This window comes from Solenopsis invicta, chromosome 1 (genome assembly GCF_016802725.1).
Source record: "Solenopsis invicta isolate M01_SB chromosome 1, UNIL_Sinv_3.0, whole genome shotgun sequence".
NCBI classification, from domain to species: Eukaryota; Metazoa; Arthropoda; class Insecta; order Hymenoptera; family Formicidae; genus Solenopsis; species Solenopsis invicta.
In genome coordinates this window covers 20,563,650-20,580,696 of record NC_052664.1, presented here as the reverse complement: position 1 = coordinate 20,580,696, position 17,047 = coordinate 20,563,650, and the positions used below count along the sequence as shown (strand labels likewise).

The window sequence follows — 17,047 nt, the reverse complement described above, 5'->3', positions numbered from 1 at the left end:
AATAAAAAGTAAATAAGAAATAAGTGATATAAAGAAATGATACTAACGTAAAATTGACAAGTAATAATAGTAAAACTAGTAATTGCTATGAATAAAAATTTATTAATTACAGAAATAAATTCAAGCCAGTCAACCCTCTTTCTTACCTTTTCATTTGTTATTTATTAATTATTAAATATTTGATCGCTTTTTTAATAAATTATTAATAAACTAAATATTAGTCAATAGTTTCTTATATTTTTAATTACTTCAATTTATAAATTCGATATTTTTAAAGACGATACGATTTAAGAGACGGTTTAGGTACGCTTTAGGTACGCTTTAGGCGATCGGTTTTCTAAATCACTCCTTTCGCAGCATGTTACAAAAAAGCTTATAACAAATTAATATGTTATTGCTGAAAAGTTTAACATGTAATAACAGATGACTGAAAACATCGAGCTATAATTTCGAACATTGATTTGCATTGAAAGCAGCACCAAATACAAAATATAACGAAAAATAGTTTAAGCGTTTGTATAACAGTATTTGATTCTCTCTTAATTGCGAATTAGCGCAGCTATAATTACGGACGTTCAAAAGTAAAAGATTTCGACAGGCTGAACTTTGAAAGTACAAATCGCCAATGCAACATCATTCCGTCAATAAATTTCACGGAGACTTCATACTAAATGAAGCAGAAATGCGGGCGACATTATTCCACATTGTATCCTCCGTTACACGTACATTTCCCCAAATATATACACCAGAGATATCGGACGAACGAGCGGATGGCTTAATGGAGTTTGACCGTTGATAACGACGCGACGGGGAAGTCCCGAGTATAAACCTTGATAACGCCGTTCATCGCTGAAAAGCTATACCAAATTTTACTGTGCACGTGTGTGTACACATTGTACCATTGCCGTGTTTATTTGTCACACTTGTTCGAGTTTACGCTCGTGTATATTTGCATATGGATCTACACGGATGTACATACATGTTTGCTTGTACGTGTGCATATCAATATATACGCCAAGTACCTTCGCACATCTTACGTAAGAACGTCGTAAACGTCAACTTCCAAGGAGCACTTCTGACCATCTAATAATTATGTCAGAAGGCTTCTTGCTCTTCCATCTAGTCATCATTTGAGATCAGTATATTAAGAGCTTTAGTGCAATGACGAAACGGATATTAAAAATTTATAATAATTATAATCAGTAAAAAGACAGAATATATCATTGAAGTTTAGAACAAAAATACTCTGTTACTATTTCTCTGTTAAAAAAACATTTAATTTATTAAATAATGCAAATTGAATAACGTTTTGTTTCTTCAATTTAAAAAAAAAGTTCACAGTTTTATATAAAAAAAAGCTCTTTTTTCTGTTTCAACTTTGTTAATAATTTATCTATTTTTTTGCCAATTTATCATTATTTTTTACTCCCGCGAGTAAATAAATAGAGTACAAGAGGAAGAATGAAGCACTTGACACACTTATTCGTTTCCCTTTACAAAAAGCTCTTCGTAGAAAACTTTTCGTGGACATGTCCAAACCTTTGTTTTTCGCATTGGCTGTTGCGAAGAGAAACGCACGGGTCAGTCTCCTGCATCCGTGGGACTTAAACCCCCAAGACCTCAACTTTTTCCAAAGTGCAATCTTTCTCGTGCACGAAAACTTTCCATAAAGAAAAAAAAAAAGATCGCGGGAAAAGCGAACTTCCTGCACAGCTTGATATCGTCCTTGCGAAAGCTCGCTTCTTCCGGCGGATTTGCATGATTTCGGTTTTTGCAGGCGCCTCGATCGCGCAAATCGTACACTATCCGCGCCGTTAACGCGGACGCATCTTGCACATTTTGCTTTTTCGTATTCCTTTTTGTTTGTTTTCCTTTTCAACGTACGCCGTACGTGCGGTCGCGTGTATGCTTAAGCGTGCTGTAGCGCACGGGAAAACCCTCCGGTATCAACGGCACATATAGCCGCTATCCTATCGACCGCCCCACATATTACACCTCCACATTCTTCCTCCTACCCTATTCTCCTCGTTTCTCATCCCCTGTATCAAACTGCAGCCAATTGGACCCCTGTAGTCAAAGCCGCACGCGCGCGCACGCGCGCTTTCCGATTTTTTTTCTTCGCAATTTTCGCAAGAAATTTTGAACCGCCAGAATAAAACGACGAATACAGAGTTCTCAAATTTGTTTATTAAAAAAATAGGCGTATGTTAATTTGTTACATTAACATACTTTATTTCTAAAAAAAACTAAATCCATGTTCTGCATATTCAAAATTTTTATTAAATATGTTTACCTATGCAACGATCTTGTGTTTATAATCGTTTCATATAATTTTCAAACGTTTAATTATTTCTGCAAAAAAAACAAGAGTAAAATTTTTACACTATTAAGTCTAGATTAAAATATATCTGCAAATATCATAAATAAATATATTCAACACATTTGCCGATACATATTTCCTCGTCCATTATAAATGTTTTTGTTTATAAATGTTTTGTTGTAAGAATAATTCAAATTCACAAATTAAATGTGTCGTATTCAGTTAATACTTTTGAAGCAGCATAAAAGGCACGCACAAACTACCAGTCGCCTATTTATTTCGGATCATTTACTTTCAGATCTTTCTATAACTCAAAGTATTTTTCAATAATTTTCTGAATGTTTTCCTCCGCTTGCTTACATAATGCCGTAAAACAAAAGACGAATGAATAATGGTTTTCCCCGAGAGTCACCTGGCCTCGCAATACCGTAATGAAATATGCATGCGCAAACAGCTATTTGCACATTAGAACGGCTCCTATTATCTTCATAACGGCAATAATGAGGCACACATGTTGCGACTAACGAGTATCGCATCGTACAGAAAACAATAACGTTTGCTATTTGCCTTCTACGATGAGAAATTCAAATCGGATATGATCTATATTTTATTGGTCCAATTCACGAAATTTAATTTTTGTCATAAGTTTCTGCTATCAGTATCCCCTAGAAATGTTTATACGAAAAGAGAATAGTCAATTGACTGTACTGTATAATCCGTAATTGGCTAACACAGATGAAATGGCTAGCCGAAAGATATATAACAAAAAAAAGAATCGATAATGTGCTGTGTTCGATACGTTCTCGTTCAATCAAACGTCTTCCCGATTGAAACATCACTCGTTGCTTATCGAATGTCGAGTCGTTGCCGTACTTGTTTTTTCTTTGCGCAGTTCGGCCGTTTTCCCGATTTCGTTACAGTTGCTGAACGAAATTACGAACGTATAACATTGCTACACAAAAGTTAATTTAATTATTTGCAAACAAACAATTCTATTCTATATAAAATGTCTTTTCTATCAAAATGGTATTTATTTTCTTTAAATCACAGATTTGAGATTATGATCTAATAAAATTATGACAACTTTATTGCTATTAAAAACATAACTTTTTGTTGAATACAGTGTAATACAGTGTAAATGATTATTTTTGTTATGTACGCATTAAAATGTAAAAAATACAAAATTAAAAAGATAATTTTGATATCTTGCATATAGCTTTTACTCTCTTTCAATAATTTCAATTATTTTAAATAACTTTAGAAAATTTTTACTAAATAAAATGTATGTCGTTTTATTTTTATGTAAAGCCTTCGTCAAGACAAATTCAGTATTGAGATGTAAAATATACAAGATTATTTAAGATTATTCAAAAGGATGTAATCATAATATTAATTTCTCAATTTTCTAAGCTTTTTTATCAAAAATATTTTTTATAAAAAATCTATTATTAATAAATTTTATTCTACGTTATCTACTTGCTTTTGTTACAAACAATTACATTCTTGTACAATAAATAATAGCTGATATATATTTATTCTACATGCGATACATATATTTTCTTCTTAATTATTCCAAAATTATAAACTTTAAACGGTAAATAACGGTTTATATAAAAATTAAAATTTTTAAGATATTTTATTTGAATTGCAAAAATATCAAAATTTTTTTCACCACGTCTATTCAGAGTAAAAAAAAAACTTTTTCCACTCCTACTCATAAGTTTGCATATTGCAGGCAATATTTCAAAGACAATATCGAAATATAATACAACTATAATTTAAACAATACGGATCAATGTTCATTGAAATTCTTTTTAACAAGCACAGTTTTCGCGCCTAAAAGCTTGATTCGTAGCAAATATACCAGTATGATTTTGTTTAAATTTACAAATAATCGATTCACTCCATTTCGACATATATTTTTCTTTTCGCTGTTTTTCCGGTTCCCTGAGAAGGAAAATATTTCTTCCACTCCGTCTATTTGACTTGTACATTCATTTAAGAAACGCCAGGATGTTTTCATATAACGGACCTTTTCAATATATAACTATATTCTTTGCAAGATTTCCAAGTTTCTGATAATGTTTTTATATCTTGGGAATACAACCCAATGAATCGAGAAATAATTAAATTAAGAATCCATATTAGAAGGCAAATATTTAATTTACCTTCAGACTATTTATAATCGCATTGTTAATATGGCACATATTTATCTTAAATTTATTTTTAAAACAGTGAAATTTAAATTTAGTATTAAAAAGATTTATTTCACTTATATTTTAACTCTCGGATTTTTTATTAGCAAATCATTTTAATGTTATTATTTGTTCATTTGTATGTGTAATTCTTTTTTATAATTTTTCAAAATGCCATAACAACCTCTTACTTAAATACTTTCCTAAATTTTTAAAATGTAATAAATTTGTCCACCTAAAAACTTTCGAATTGTTCAAATCTTTCTTCCGTTTTCCGCCCTTCAGAGAAAATCAACTTAACGGCCGGTGTAATGGCATCGATATGTGCTCTTGAAACAAACTTTGTATGGGCGACACGACTGTTCTCTCAGTGAATATTTCCTCGCCTTCACGTCAATACGGGCGTGTTCTCGTAAATGGAGGAAAAAAGCACTCTGATGAGATTCAGTTGTGATTTTGTAAGAGCTTCTGTTTCTGGCGAGAGTGACGATGAGAGCATGACTAGTAATGTGATATATTTTATGCAAAGCGGCAAATTGATTTGAAAAAGCAGTAATGACATTTTTAAAACCGTCATCAACCATTACGAGCGTTCTATCGTTTTGTTAAAAAATAAGTGATTCAAAGAAGAAGAAAGATACGGTTGATATAACAACTTTTAGTGTTAGACACTCGATCTGAATATTTAAAGCTAAATACATTCAGATTTTTGTGATATTACGAAATCGCAAATAGAAAAGATGTGCTCTTACTAAACAATATTCACAGATAATAATAATCCTGTATTTTACAAATAAAATTACTTGTATCCATCTAAAAGACACTTCTGCTTTGATAAAATGCCAAAAGAATATTGAGCTATCGCTAAAACATTCTAATTAATTATCATCCAAAGTTCGCTTCAATAACAAAACGAATACTATCCCAAGTCTAATAAAGCTCGAAAGTTCCTGAACGTTCTTCAGATTCGCCAACTTTCTTTCGTGAAGTGGTAGCGGCGGTTTCATAAAATCTGACGCGGAAAAATAGGGCGCTGCACGGCACCTAGCACAAACGAGATAAACTTCTTCTGGTGCGAAACGAGCTTAAGCAAGCTGCTGTAAATTTTATCCCCGCACCGTCGTACATAACTAGTGCCTGTACGAACGAAGACGTTGAAATGCCTCAAAAATCAACATCCCTTAATTAAATCTACGAAAGTTTTATTGCGATGCTTATACTAACATCCCGAAAAGTTTGTATTGCTCGCAACATCGATATAGTTATCTTTAATCATTTCCTAACTTCTCATTCTTTTGATCAGGATTTATATGTATTACTTCTTATCACCTTGATTACTTTTACGAAAAAATGTTCTAAACTACCAAGTAATATTTTCAATAATCGTTGAACTTCTCCTTTTTCGACAGTAGATTATAAATTGAAAAGACTTTTATTGGAAATTTTATAGGATGTCGAGTTGTTATTATTTCCGTTATTCAAAGATTAAAAGATTTGGACAAATTAAACTTCGAAAAAATATATGAAAAAAAAACATGATTCTTCAATTAAAATTTTAAGAGTGTACGTAAATCTTTTATTTAAAATTCTTATTTTTAAAACTTAGACTTTTAATATTAAAAATTTAAAAATCACGAGTGAACAATTTTCAGTTTTTGTAACCTTTGTTAGAAGGCAGTTAATTTTAAATTAATCTAAAACTTTGTAGCAAGAAAAAATTATTAATAGCAAAACAATTTATACATTAATCACGAAAATACAATTTACAAAACAACTTATTTGATAGTAAGTGCAAACTTTACTTAGAAAATTTCTTTTTACGAATAAATTTCTAGTGTCACGTAAAGTCACGTAAAGTGTTACAACCTACGTTCAATCTGCACTTTTGCCCCACTAAACACTACTAAATGTTACAATAACATATTTAAATATATTTTAAATGTCTCTGTTTTATGTCTCTGTAAAAATAAAAATATAAAGCTGGCAGCATCAGAAGCGAGTCATTCCCACATAAACTTACCGTATACTAAAGATACAATAACAGAGATTGTACAGTCATTAAATTGCGATTATTTTTTTAAAACAATATTACGCTGCATATTGCGCATTCTTTATTGCGTACAACAATAGTAAAAACAGATATTTGGAAATTGAAAAGAGTACGCTACAACAAATAAACTTTGAATTTTTCTAATTTATAATAGCCTTAACTTCTCCTTTTAATCTATAATTAATATATTATTTTTCAAAATATAAGAAAAATAGACAAAAAGAAAGCACTTTTGTGCACATGAAAAAATTGATTATTATTTTAACACATTTCAACATAATCAAGCATGATGCTAAAAACCAAATAAATATTATTAATCAAATAAGTCATTATCTTCTTTATCTTTCGTTTCTATTATGAAACTTTCGTGAAAGTTTACTTTTATTCAGATATATTACCCCTGCTAATTTCGAACTTTTCCCCTATCTCATAATTTTTCTCGCGGAATCATATAAGATCATTATTATCTCAGACACAAGATTTACGCCATCAAACGCTTATAATAGGAAATTTCGCGAAATTAGTAATAGACGTTATTCACCGGACTGTACGTTATACGTGTTCCGCACATAGTTACCCGACGGTAGAATCAATGTGCAATCCCCGCGATTCATTCGGACCGAATCGATTCAAGGAAGTGCCCTCGATAGCGAAATCGGGACTTAAACTTCGCTTTACCGCTACTCAAGCGCATCCATTGTCGATCATTAGACGTAGCTAATAAAGTATTCCTTGCCATGCGCTGAGTTTCCGAAGAACCAACAGCAACTCCTGACAGATAATCTTGTTGGCGTGCAATATGACGAACGCTGTCTCTTTACCACCGCTTCGCATAACTTTCCGCACATGGAATTATATCATTCGAGAGAACAATACGCAAGAAACTAATACGCGATTGAGAAACGAACGAATTTAAATTCACGGAACATTTACTTAGCACACAGCAATTGAAAAACGTTATAAATTATTCGATCATTGTGGATTAATCTTCTTTAAAGATATTTATCTGTCCGTTTGAAAATATAAAATGATACATCGCTCATTTATTACAATGACATAACTCATAAAAATTAAAATTTTCTAGTTTGAATATTTGGAATCATTAAAATTTTGTAATTAAAACACTTTTAAATACGACTTTGGTGCAATAATTTGGTTTACAAACAGTAGAGGAATAAAAGTATCATTAACTCTTTACTCACAAGTGTATTTATTTCTCATCAAAATTCTCTTTTCGCTGCACTCAACAATTGTAATTTTTAAATTGTCTTGTTATTGCAGCAAATAAGCGATATTTGTAAATGTAAACGATAATGTAAACGATAGTAAATAACATTTCATCGAGACCAGCAAGTCGAGCTCGTACACAAATACAAACAAAGTGCATTGCATTTTTAATCTCATAACTGTCTCTTGTATGCCTGGCATGTTATCAAACAATTTACCCGATCTTACACTTAATCATCTCAATCGTGTCTGAGCAGCTGATACATCAAGGGGAGTGTCGTAAAATGGAGCCGTCAAGTGCGGCTCTTCGGAGCCCTATCAAACCGAAGTTTAAAGGTGAAACACGCCAGCGCATTCCGCCAGCGACAGCTTGCAGCTGCAGTCTGCGAAACCGCCCTGCTTTATGGATTAACGAGCGTCCGCACTTTCGCGAAGTTTCACGTAACACGGTCGCGAAGCAGCGGCAGCGGCAGCGGCGGCGGCGGCGGCGGCGGCGAGTTCGCGCGCTTGCGAGCACGACGTAGAAGTTTTCGGTGTGAATGCGAGCACTTGCGGGACGAATTTCTGATTAATTTCGCCGCGGCGCGGCGGATAACGAATGTGCGTACCGTGCGACAATACTATGAACAATAAATGCGTAAAATATGTCTACTGAGCTCGATTAACGCAATGATATTTTTTTGAAAAATGCAATTTTAGCTCTTTAAATATCAAACTCGGATGAAATTCAAAATATATGTATATGTTAAAGCGCAATTGTTTGTATTCGAGCAATTCAATTTAGAATTATAAATGAAATGGATACGAAATGTGTGTCCATGGCAACGAGGGAGACATTTTTTTAATTTAAAATAAAGTGACTAATTTTTTTTATTTGTATTTTATTCGTAACGCGGACTAGAAAAATTATAACCGTGTTACAAGTAATTAAATATATTACATTATAAATAATTAAAATAAATCAAAAAGAAATAAAAAATAAATAAACACGATTATATGATTTTTTTTTTGCATTTTATAGAATTTACTACTTCAATTTCATTTTATATAAAATTATCAAAATAAATCGAAGAAATGGAAAATTGTATATACGTGAAATTTACGAGAATTTTAAAAATATATCAGGATATTTACCGTTTTTCTATTTGCGCTTAATTAAATGGCAGAAAAAAATAAATTGAATAAAAACAGCCATTATTCGGTTGCGGGTAGACCATAAAATGTACTTTTATCTCGATAGCAGCGCACGCGAATCCCTGCTGCTTTACAACAATACGAATTGAACTTGAAGCCAGTTCATTTTAACAAAAACAGGGAACGCTCCTACACCATTCTCCTTTCATCACCATTTCTTTTTCATTCTTTAGACTTCTCTAGTGCTAGACATCCGTAACGTCTTTTCTCTAACACGAAGCATCATTCTTTCAACCTAGTCTACCAATCTTTTGTTCTTTAACATGAAATAGCGTGCAGAGAGAAGCAGACATTACTTCGAATACAGAAACAATCATAGTAATTATCAATTTTTAAAAATAACTAGAAAATATCTTTGTCAAAATGCTCAATGTGATTACATTTCTACTCTAATTCTATTGATTATTTAATTAATTTTCCGTTCACTTTCTCTTAACGAAATACACTTAAAGAATATCGACATCGATACAGGAAACTATGCACTGTTAAATAGGTGCACTGTTAAAAAGAATCAAATTGATATCGACATCTTCAGTTAAATGACATGTTATTTTTAACTTCCATCTATGGAAATGTCAAAATTCATCATTTTAATAAAACATTAATGGTAAAATACTAACTGCATTTAATCAACTCATCTTTATAATTGAATTGTTCAGTTTCAAAGTAAACAAAGTGTTTATACTATTTATGAACCTGGTAAACAATAAACTAATTTTCAGTGAAATTTAATACGTTTCTTGAAATAAATTATTTAACTCCATTGTTTTAATTAAATTAAGGCCATATTACATAGAAATAATAGCAACATAGGAATGATTAAAAAATAATTCAAATTAGATACACAATGTGTATGTATGTGTATACACACATATTGTATATCTTTGAAAATTATTAAAATTATTATAATTACTAATTAGTAATAAATATGCTAAAGATAATTATATCAGAATTCCCAACAATTTTTTCCAACTATCATGTAGTGATCATCGGAAAATCCAAGAGATATATATTTCGAGAAATATTCTTACGTTTCTCTCGTAAATTGTTTCTCAAATATGCCAATGCCATTTCCAACTACGAATATATATTGAATCGTCTTCCTACGATAAGGAAGCTGATTAACTGACACACCTCTCCCAAAAATCCCCGTGATAAATTTATCGTGCGAGTCCGTGAGAAAGAGATTTCGCTGCTGAGAATGCGCAGAAAGACGAGACACGTGGTACACTCGAGCGGATTTCGGTGGACTTTAGGTCCTTCGAAGGGACTATAAATCGTTCGCTCTTTCAATGTCCTTGCTCGAATCGCTCTCCCGGTTCTCTCCACTCTCTTTCTCTCGATAATAAATCCAAGTCTCTCGACTTCGAGCCACTCTTATATTTCTTCTCTCTTCCGCAGATCGCGGTCAGCGCGTTGTCGGGCCTGAGCAGGCGAACGCCAGGACAACGACGACAACGGAGGAAGCAGCCCGGTGTAGGAAGGCGTGAGAGGGGCTTCTCGATCGGCTCTACATCGATGAAGCCGTCCTGATGCAGACCGCGGAACTACGCGGGGATCACCCGGCCTGGTCGTCGAACTAATTCCACCGGCGGGCCCCGACGATTTCACAGAGCAGCGAGCTAGGCTGCTCTCTCATCCCCGTCGACGGCAACAGACCCAGCCACTTCCACTTCCTCCACCCCACGTGGCCGCACCATCACCTGATAAGGTAAGATCTTTGCCGAAGCTGTGTTGCCACATATTTCTGGCGAATAATTACAATCATGCACGGTGAAAATTTTGTCATAAAATTTATGGTGATCGTAAGACTATATTGTATTTCGATGAATTTTTCGTATAATTTTCTCTAATTTATTATTGATATCTACTGCACATATTTTGACACAGTAAAATATAAAGCACGATTGATTAATTTTACTAACACATACAGTTAACTTTGAAAATGTGTAAAAATTTTGCCTCGAAACATTTTACAACGCTGCACGGTAATTTGTATTAAAAAATTTTAAGGCAGCTTATAAAATGTCTTTTGTATATTTTAAAAATTGCTGTCGTAACTCATGAGTTTTTTGATAGCTTGCCAAGTTGTCCGAAGTTTATCACCACACATAATAAAATTCGTAAAACATAATAAAAAATTCTCTCCGTGTACATACAATACACACATCAGTCAAAAAGTGATAAATTCTCTTGCTCCCGAGATAATCATTAATCCAATTCACATGTCTGTTATTTTAAAATCTCAATAACAGCATTTTCAATTACATCCTCAATTAGAAAATATAATTCAAAAATATAATTTGATTTCATTGTTAATAGCCAATAAATCGCAGATGTGCATCGAAAGTGCTCTCGTTATAACTTCATCAATATAAATGGTCTCGTACGTAAATTCTGTCAATTTAATAGCAGACGAGAACACTAAACGAAACGAGAAACTCTTCCGTAAAAGTTTTATGGTTCCGATATATACGTCATACCATATATCATACGTCAGTCTATATACTTATATATTTAGGACGCTAGAATGTTTGTCATAGGATCATAGAATCGATTTTCCCGACAGTAAAAGAAATGCAAATATTGCTGGCAAAGCAACGAATTGTGAGCACAAATTGTTGCTAAGAGTATATGTTATAGATTGTGCTTTATTCATTTTGTTCACGAATGATACGCGCTACGTGGAACTGCAGAGAAATATGGACACTATCCCGTTGAAACGATTGCTTCACAAACAAGGTACTCATCGCTGCACGCTGCGATTATATAGAAGCTATTTGTGTTCATGATCCGATATGTTGATTAATCTCTTCATCGAGTTATCGCACTACTATCTGATAAGGTTCGCCAATTGACTGCGAACACGTCGGGGCACGCCAGGGTTTAACCGGCCATTCTGTCCACACTCGGTGTGTGTTTGCACGGTGGCTTAAGACCCTCAGCAGGCCGTTTGCACGAAGACGTTGATGGACGAGCGTATACATGCAGACCGAGTCCATCCCGCGCGATACATTACATGATAATCAACCTGCATAAGAGCAATGTGGACAGGAAACAAGAACGGTGTATCGCGATATCAGCAATTACTTCGTTTAATAGCATTTTTCATTGGACGACATCGAGGCGCACTCAGTGCGTTTTGCAATAAATCAACACAGTCTATTCCCTCTCAGAAAAGATTTCTGATAACAAGGCTAGAAATATTCTTGATGTACTTAATCTTATTCCAATCTTGTGCGATGCAATATAAAAATAAAGCAATGTTGAAATGAGGTCTATAACTCTTCTTCATCGAATTAAATAAGATTGACTTATTATTTTGAGACAAGAGTAATACATACATATGAACAACTTTTATTACATGGATCTAATGGATCATTTGACTATGAGACAAGATATATATTTTTAGTACTTATGAAGCGAGCAGCTCCCTTGTGGGTCTTTGTAATATTTTATCAGAAAAAGCGTTCTTCAAATTTTTCTCTTGTTAAATTAAGACTATTATGAGATTTCCATTGTCTAATCCAAATCTGCCTGAGAAAATTGATGAGATAGCACCAAGATTATTTTATTCTAGATTTAAGAATCTTTTCATGAAAGAATGAAATATTTCCTTCCCAATAATAATTATGATTATCTCTATAGCAATCATTATTTTATGCACAGAAGAGTAATAAGCTTTAAATCCAGATTTGTTTTGTATGAGTGTGGCGTTGGAGCTCGTGCCAAATTTCTGCATTTAGTGCGCACTAAGTGCGCACCAGTTCGGCCAATGAGATACGCTACAAGATATATGCACGCAGCAAACATTGCACGGGAAATTGTGTCCCGTGGGTAAGAAACGTTACGGCAGCGAGCCGTCCGGCGTCCTACTTATCTCGGTAAGCTCTGCGTAAGGCGGCCATAAATTCCGCCCAGGAGTAATTACGGGATATTTGCGAGACGCACTCGTAAAGGGTTCGCATTTCGCTTCTCGGTTTAAAAGAGTGCCAGGAATGAGGGTCGATGCCGAAACGAAGCATTATCTCCGAATATTTTGCATTCAGATTTCTTTTTTTTTCTTTTTTTTGTACCAAGATCTCTTTCGACACGTAACATCCGTTTATGCGCATCGCTCGTTCGTTATTACCGAAATTTCAGCGGAACGTGCAACTTGGGACTACTTTATACGATAAAATTCTCTCTTCCTCATTTTGTTCGCCAGCGTACCGATAAATTAGCCACGCGAATATTAGATTTTGCTTACATTCGCGCTTAAACTAACGCGAAATACGGACGAATGTGAAATATTTTTTGTCCTTCCGTTTCGTATAGCGTGGTTATATATTGCAACTCGAATCGAATTTCAATTTCGCCGAAGGCATAGTGCTCCTATCAAAGCATTACAATCTGCCATGAACTAAATTTCTTTAAAATCATTTTTCCGAACATCGTGAAAGCCAAGTAACTCGAGAAACTGCATTTCACGCTACTTCGCAAGAGAATGCAAAAAACCTTGCGACGAAGTAGTTTTCAAGTTCAACAAAGTACGTATAGACGATAATCGTTGCAGATGCAATAAAAATAACTGTCAGAAAGGTGGAGGGGGAGGAAAAGGAAAAGAATATATGCGTTCGTGCATATTATTCTGCTTGCCGGAGGCAGCAAGTACGACCGAGCTCGCAATATTCGAGATACCTCGAATTATTTCGCGGCATCCTACGAATGTCGCTACGAATGAATGCACTCGCATAATTTTGCGCCGTCTCATAAACACGCATTATGTTGGTACTCAATTCTAACGAGACGCAGCGCTCTTAATCGTCGCTAAGGGAACTGGGTCAGGTTTTGAAAGTAACTGGCGACTTCGCGCATACGTTTCGCATCTATAATTTTTACAGTACCCTATAAACTACTGAATGTTTAGTCTTCGAATGGAAAAGATACATCTATCCATCTTCATAGATGCATTATCATAAAGATACGTTATTTATGAAGTACTTCTGCGTTTTTAAGAGAGCAATATTTACTGATACTGCATCTGCAATTACATTTTCTATACTTCCTCGTTTACGCAGATGCTTAATATTTTTTTGACTCATATTTCAGTCGCTAGGGTTCCGTACCGGGTGTCGAAGTGCAAAATATCGTGAACTGTGTTTTTACTTCGGCATCAACGATTCCCACAGCGCGGAATTATTCATCGAAGACCTAAAAGGCGCTTTTATTTGACGGTCGCGTTGAATTTCGTGAATCGCGCGCGCCAGCGAAAAAACCATCGTCGAACTGACCTTTTCGCGCGGCAAATGTTAAACGCTGGGCAAAAATTGCACTGTGTTTCTTTCGCAAACTGGCACGCTCGAAACGTCAATCGCTGGCGACGCATAGTGGGATAAAATGCAAATTTACCACGGCAAAACTTCAATTTTTTCAAAATAATAATAAAATTGTATTAACATGGATTTTTGTACTCGTTAATTTCGAATTTAGGTTTACATTTGCAAAAAATAAATTTTCCGTGAAAATTAATAGAGTTCACCAACTGGATTTTATTATAATATAATTTATGATACTAGTTACTTGGTTGTAACACAATAAATATTAAAATTTAATTATAAAATATGTATGTGCATAATTAAAATTTTACGCAGAAACACAATGCATTTTCCAATAAACAATTGCTTTTAGAAATCAATTATTGTGGGCGTAGTTACGGCAACATCCAAATGTTTTATCGGCTTTATTATGGTTAAATCTGCATTATACAAATGTAAACAATAGTCTGTTATGTTATTCATTTAGAAATATTGATTTTTTTTTTAGTTTTGTCCTAGCTAGATTTACAATTCGTCCCACTGCGCGACGCGATCGTCAAATGCACGGACGCGAAATATGCTGTACGCAAAATATGAATTGATTGAAATACACATCATTAATCATCTGTAAACTTCATTCCGGATTTACGCATATTTAAATTATAATTCGGGCGATTTAATAAATATTGTGCTAATGTAGAATTCAAATGTAATTGAATATGAAGATTATTATGGTTCATTAGATGCGACCTGATTGCAGCGCGCGTTTTACTCATAAATTTTAGCGAAATCATATTGAAAGTAACTACGGCGTGTTATGAACGAATAACAGGAGAGAGAGAACAAACATTTCACATTTCTGTGAAATGTATATATTTTTGTAATTGTCAAAGTAAAATCATCAAAAAAATTTGTATACTTAGAACTCTAAAACTTTCATCTGTACAAATGAAATGTACAATGTATGTTAACGGTTTCTCCATAATAGTAACCAAAAATCAAATCGGCAAACAAATTATTATATATTTGTTGATTATTAATTCGTAACCAAAAATTGGCGGAAATATTGAGATAAACAACATTTATTACAACCCGACAATGTACATATATAATTTTAATAGAAAGTAAATATGACAATAGCCACTGTAAAATCGTATACTTATAAAGGATTCGTAAAATTTTAAAGAAACATATAAACGTGTCTTTTTTCGCCCTTCATTTTCTCATCTCACTTTTGCGTTAATTATCAATATTTTCATTTGTCGTATGTAATTATAAATTTGTTATCAGTAAATATAATTAAAACTGAAATGTAAATCTTTAATCACTCTAATATCATATTAAACGTCGGTCAAGAAATTTTTTTCTTAAAATCTTAGATACACCGTATGAGATTAAAAAATGCTATACAACGTTAAACATAAACAAACACTATAAATAGGGATTATATAATATAATACACAAAACTTAATACATTATATAAAATATTGCAGAGTATTACGTGTCTAATATCAAAACTCTTTAAAAAACTTTGAAAGTTTGTTAACAAACTTTAAAAAAAACTTTAAAGTTGGTTAGACTTTAATAAAGTAAAATTATTACTAGGATATGATAGTACAAGTGTAACAAAATTAAAAGTAATAAGTTAATGACAAAGAATAATTTTCCATTCTGCCATTTAAAATTTTGTTGATTTCCATTTTGCTCTCTTTTTCCCTCCCCCTCTCTTAATATCACACCATAAGTACGCAAAAAAAAATTAAGACCCATTTGATAAATGTTTTCAGAGCTGGAGAAGCGGCCGCAGCCGCAGCCGCCTCGGAGCTCTAAGGAGCTGGAGGAACTGCATAAGCTGCTGCACTTCCCCGAGGAGGTGGCGCTCAGGTTGACGGAAAGCGAATACCAGCTATTCTACCAGGTACCACCGCACGAGTACCTAAGGCACGTGGCGCAGGATCAGACCACGTTGCAGAAACCACCTGCCAGGCCACCCCCGTCGCCGAGTCGCAGCTGCAGCAACCCCAGCACCGCCAACAGCTCGACCCAAACCGAGGACGAATCAACCTGGCCTGTCGCCACGGTGTACTCCACCGTGAAGATCCTCATCGATCGTTTTGATGAGGTATATTAATCTCCCTCCCATATGTTATCGCATTTCTTTTTTAATAATCAACAAAGACACGCAAATGTCTCTCTATTATAAGAAATGTGACGGCAAATTCCTCTAAAATACTAGTTTCTAGTCAGCGAAACATTATTATTATTTGGCACGTAAATAAGAAGAACAGCACTACACCAAGAGGGTGGTAATAGACGCGAATCAACAAACGGGAGAAAAAGGCTCTGCGCCAAGAACTCCTTCCTCTCTCCTATCTTCAACCTCGCGGAAACCCTCATCAGCCGCTTTTAATGAGGTATCCACTTCTCCAGCGGCTTTCCGTACATTTTCACCAAACACTTTCACCCTCTTCACTTGTACACACACATACATATGTATATATACGCTTACAGATACCACCTGACCTCTCTTACTCGTTTCTGCCACCCCCATTGCCATTTCCCACTCTAAATCCTCGCTCAAGGTTGGAAATGTCGAGCTCTCCATCCCTTCATCCACGTTGTTCTCTTTATCACCGGGCTAAACAAAAGCTTTGGAATAAAGAGCCGTTGGAAAATTTCTGGACATTTATCGAGAATAACCAGTACAATTTTCCGCGACTTCTTTACAACGCAATAACTTATATATTGTTATCGAAATCGATGT

General features: G+C 34.2%; 2 protein-coding genes across 8 annotated transcripts in view; one reads left to right on the top strand and one right to left on the bottom strand.

Annotated features, from left to right (window-relative positions):
• The window catches only part of LOC113003148, a 177,949-nt gene that overhangs the window by 110,333 nt on the left and 50,569 nt on the right, over positions 1 to 17,047 (bottom strand). The gene's annotated exons all lie outside the window — the stretch shown is intronic.
• LOC105194827 (1-phosphatidylinositol 4,5-bisphosphate phosphodiesterase epsilon-1) overlaps positions 1 to 17,047 on the top strand; it is a 133,669-nt gene that overhangs the window by 82,147 nt on the left and 34,475 nt on the right. Inside the window, exons 4-5 of the mRNA XM_026131305.2 lie at positions 10,388 to 10,697; positions 16,071 to 16,405. The gene's annotated coding sequence lies outside the window, so the exon portion shown is untranslated. The remainder of the gene's footprint in view (positions 1 to 10,387; positions 10,698 to 16,070; positions 16,406 to 17,047) is intronic.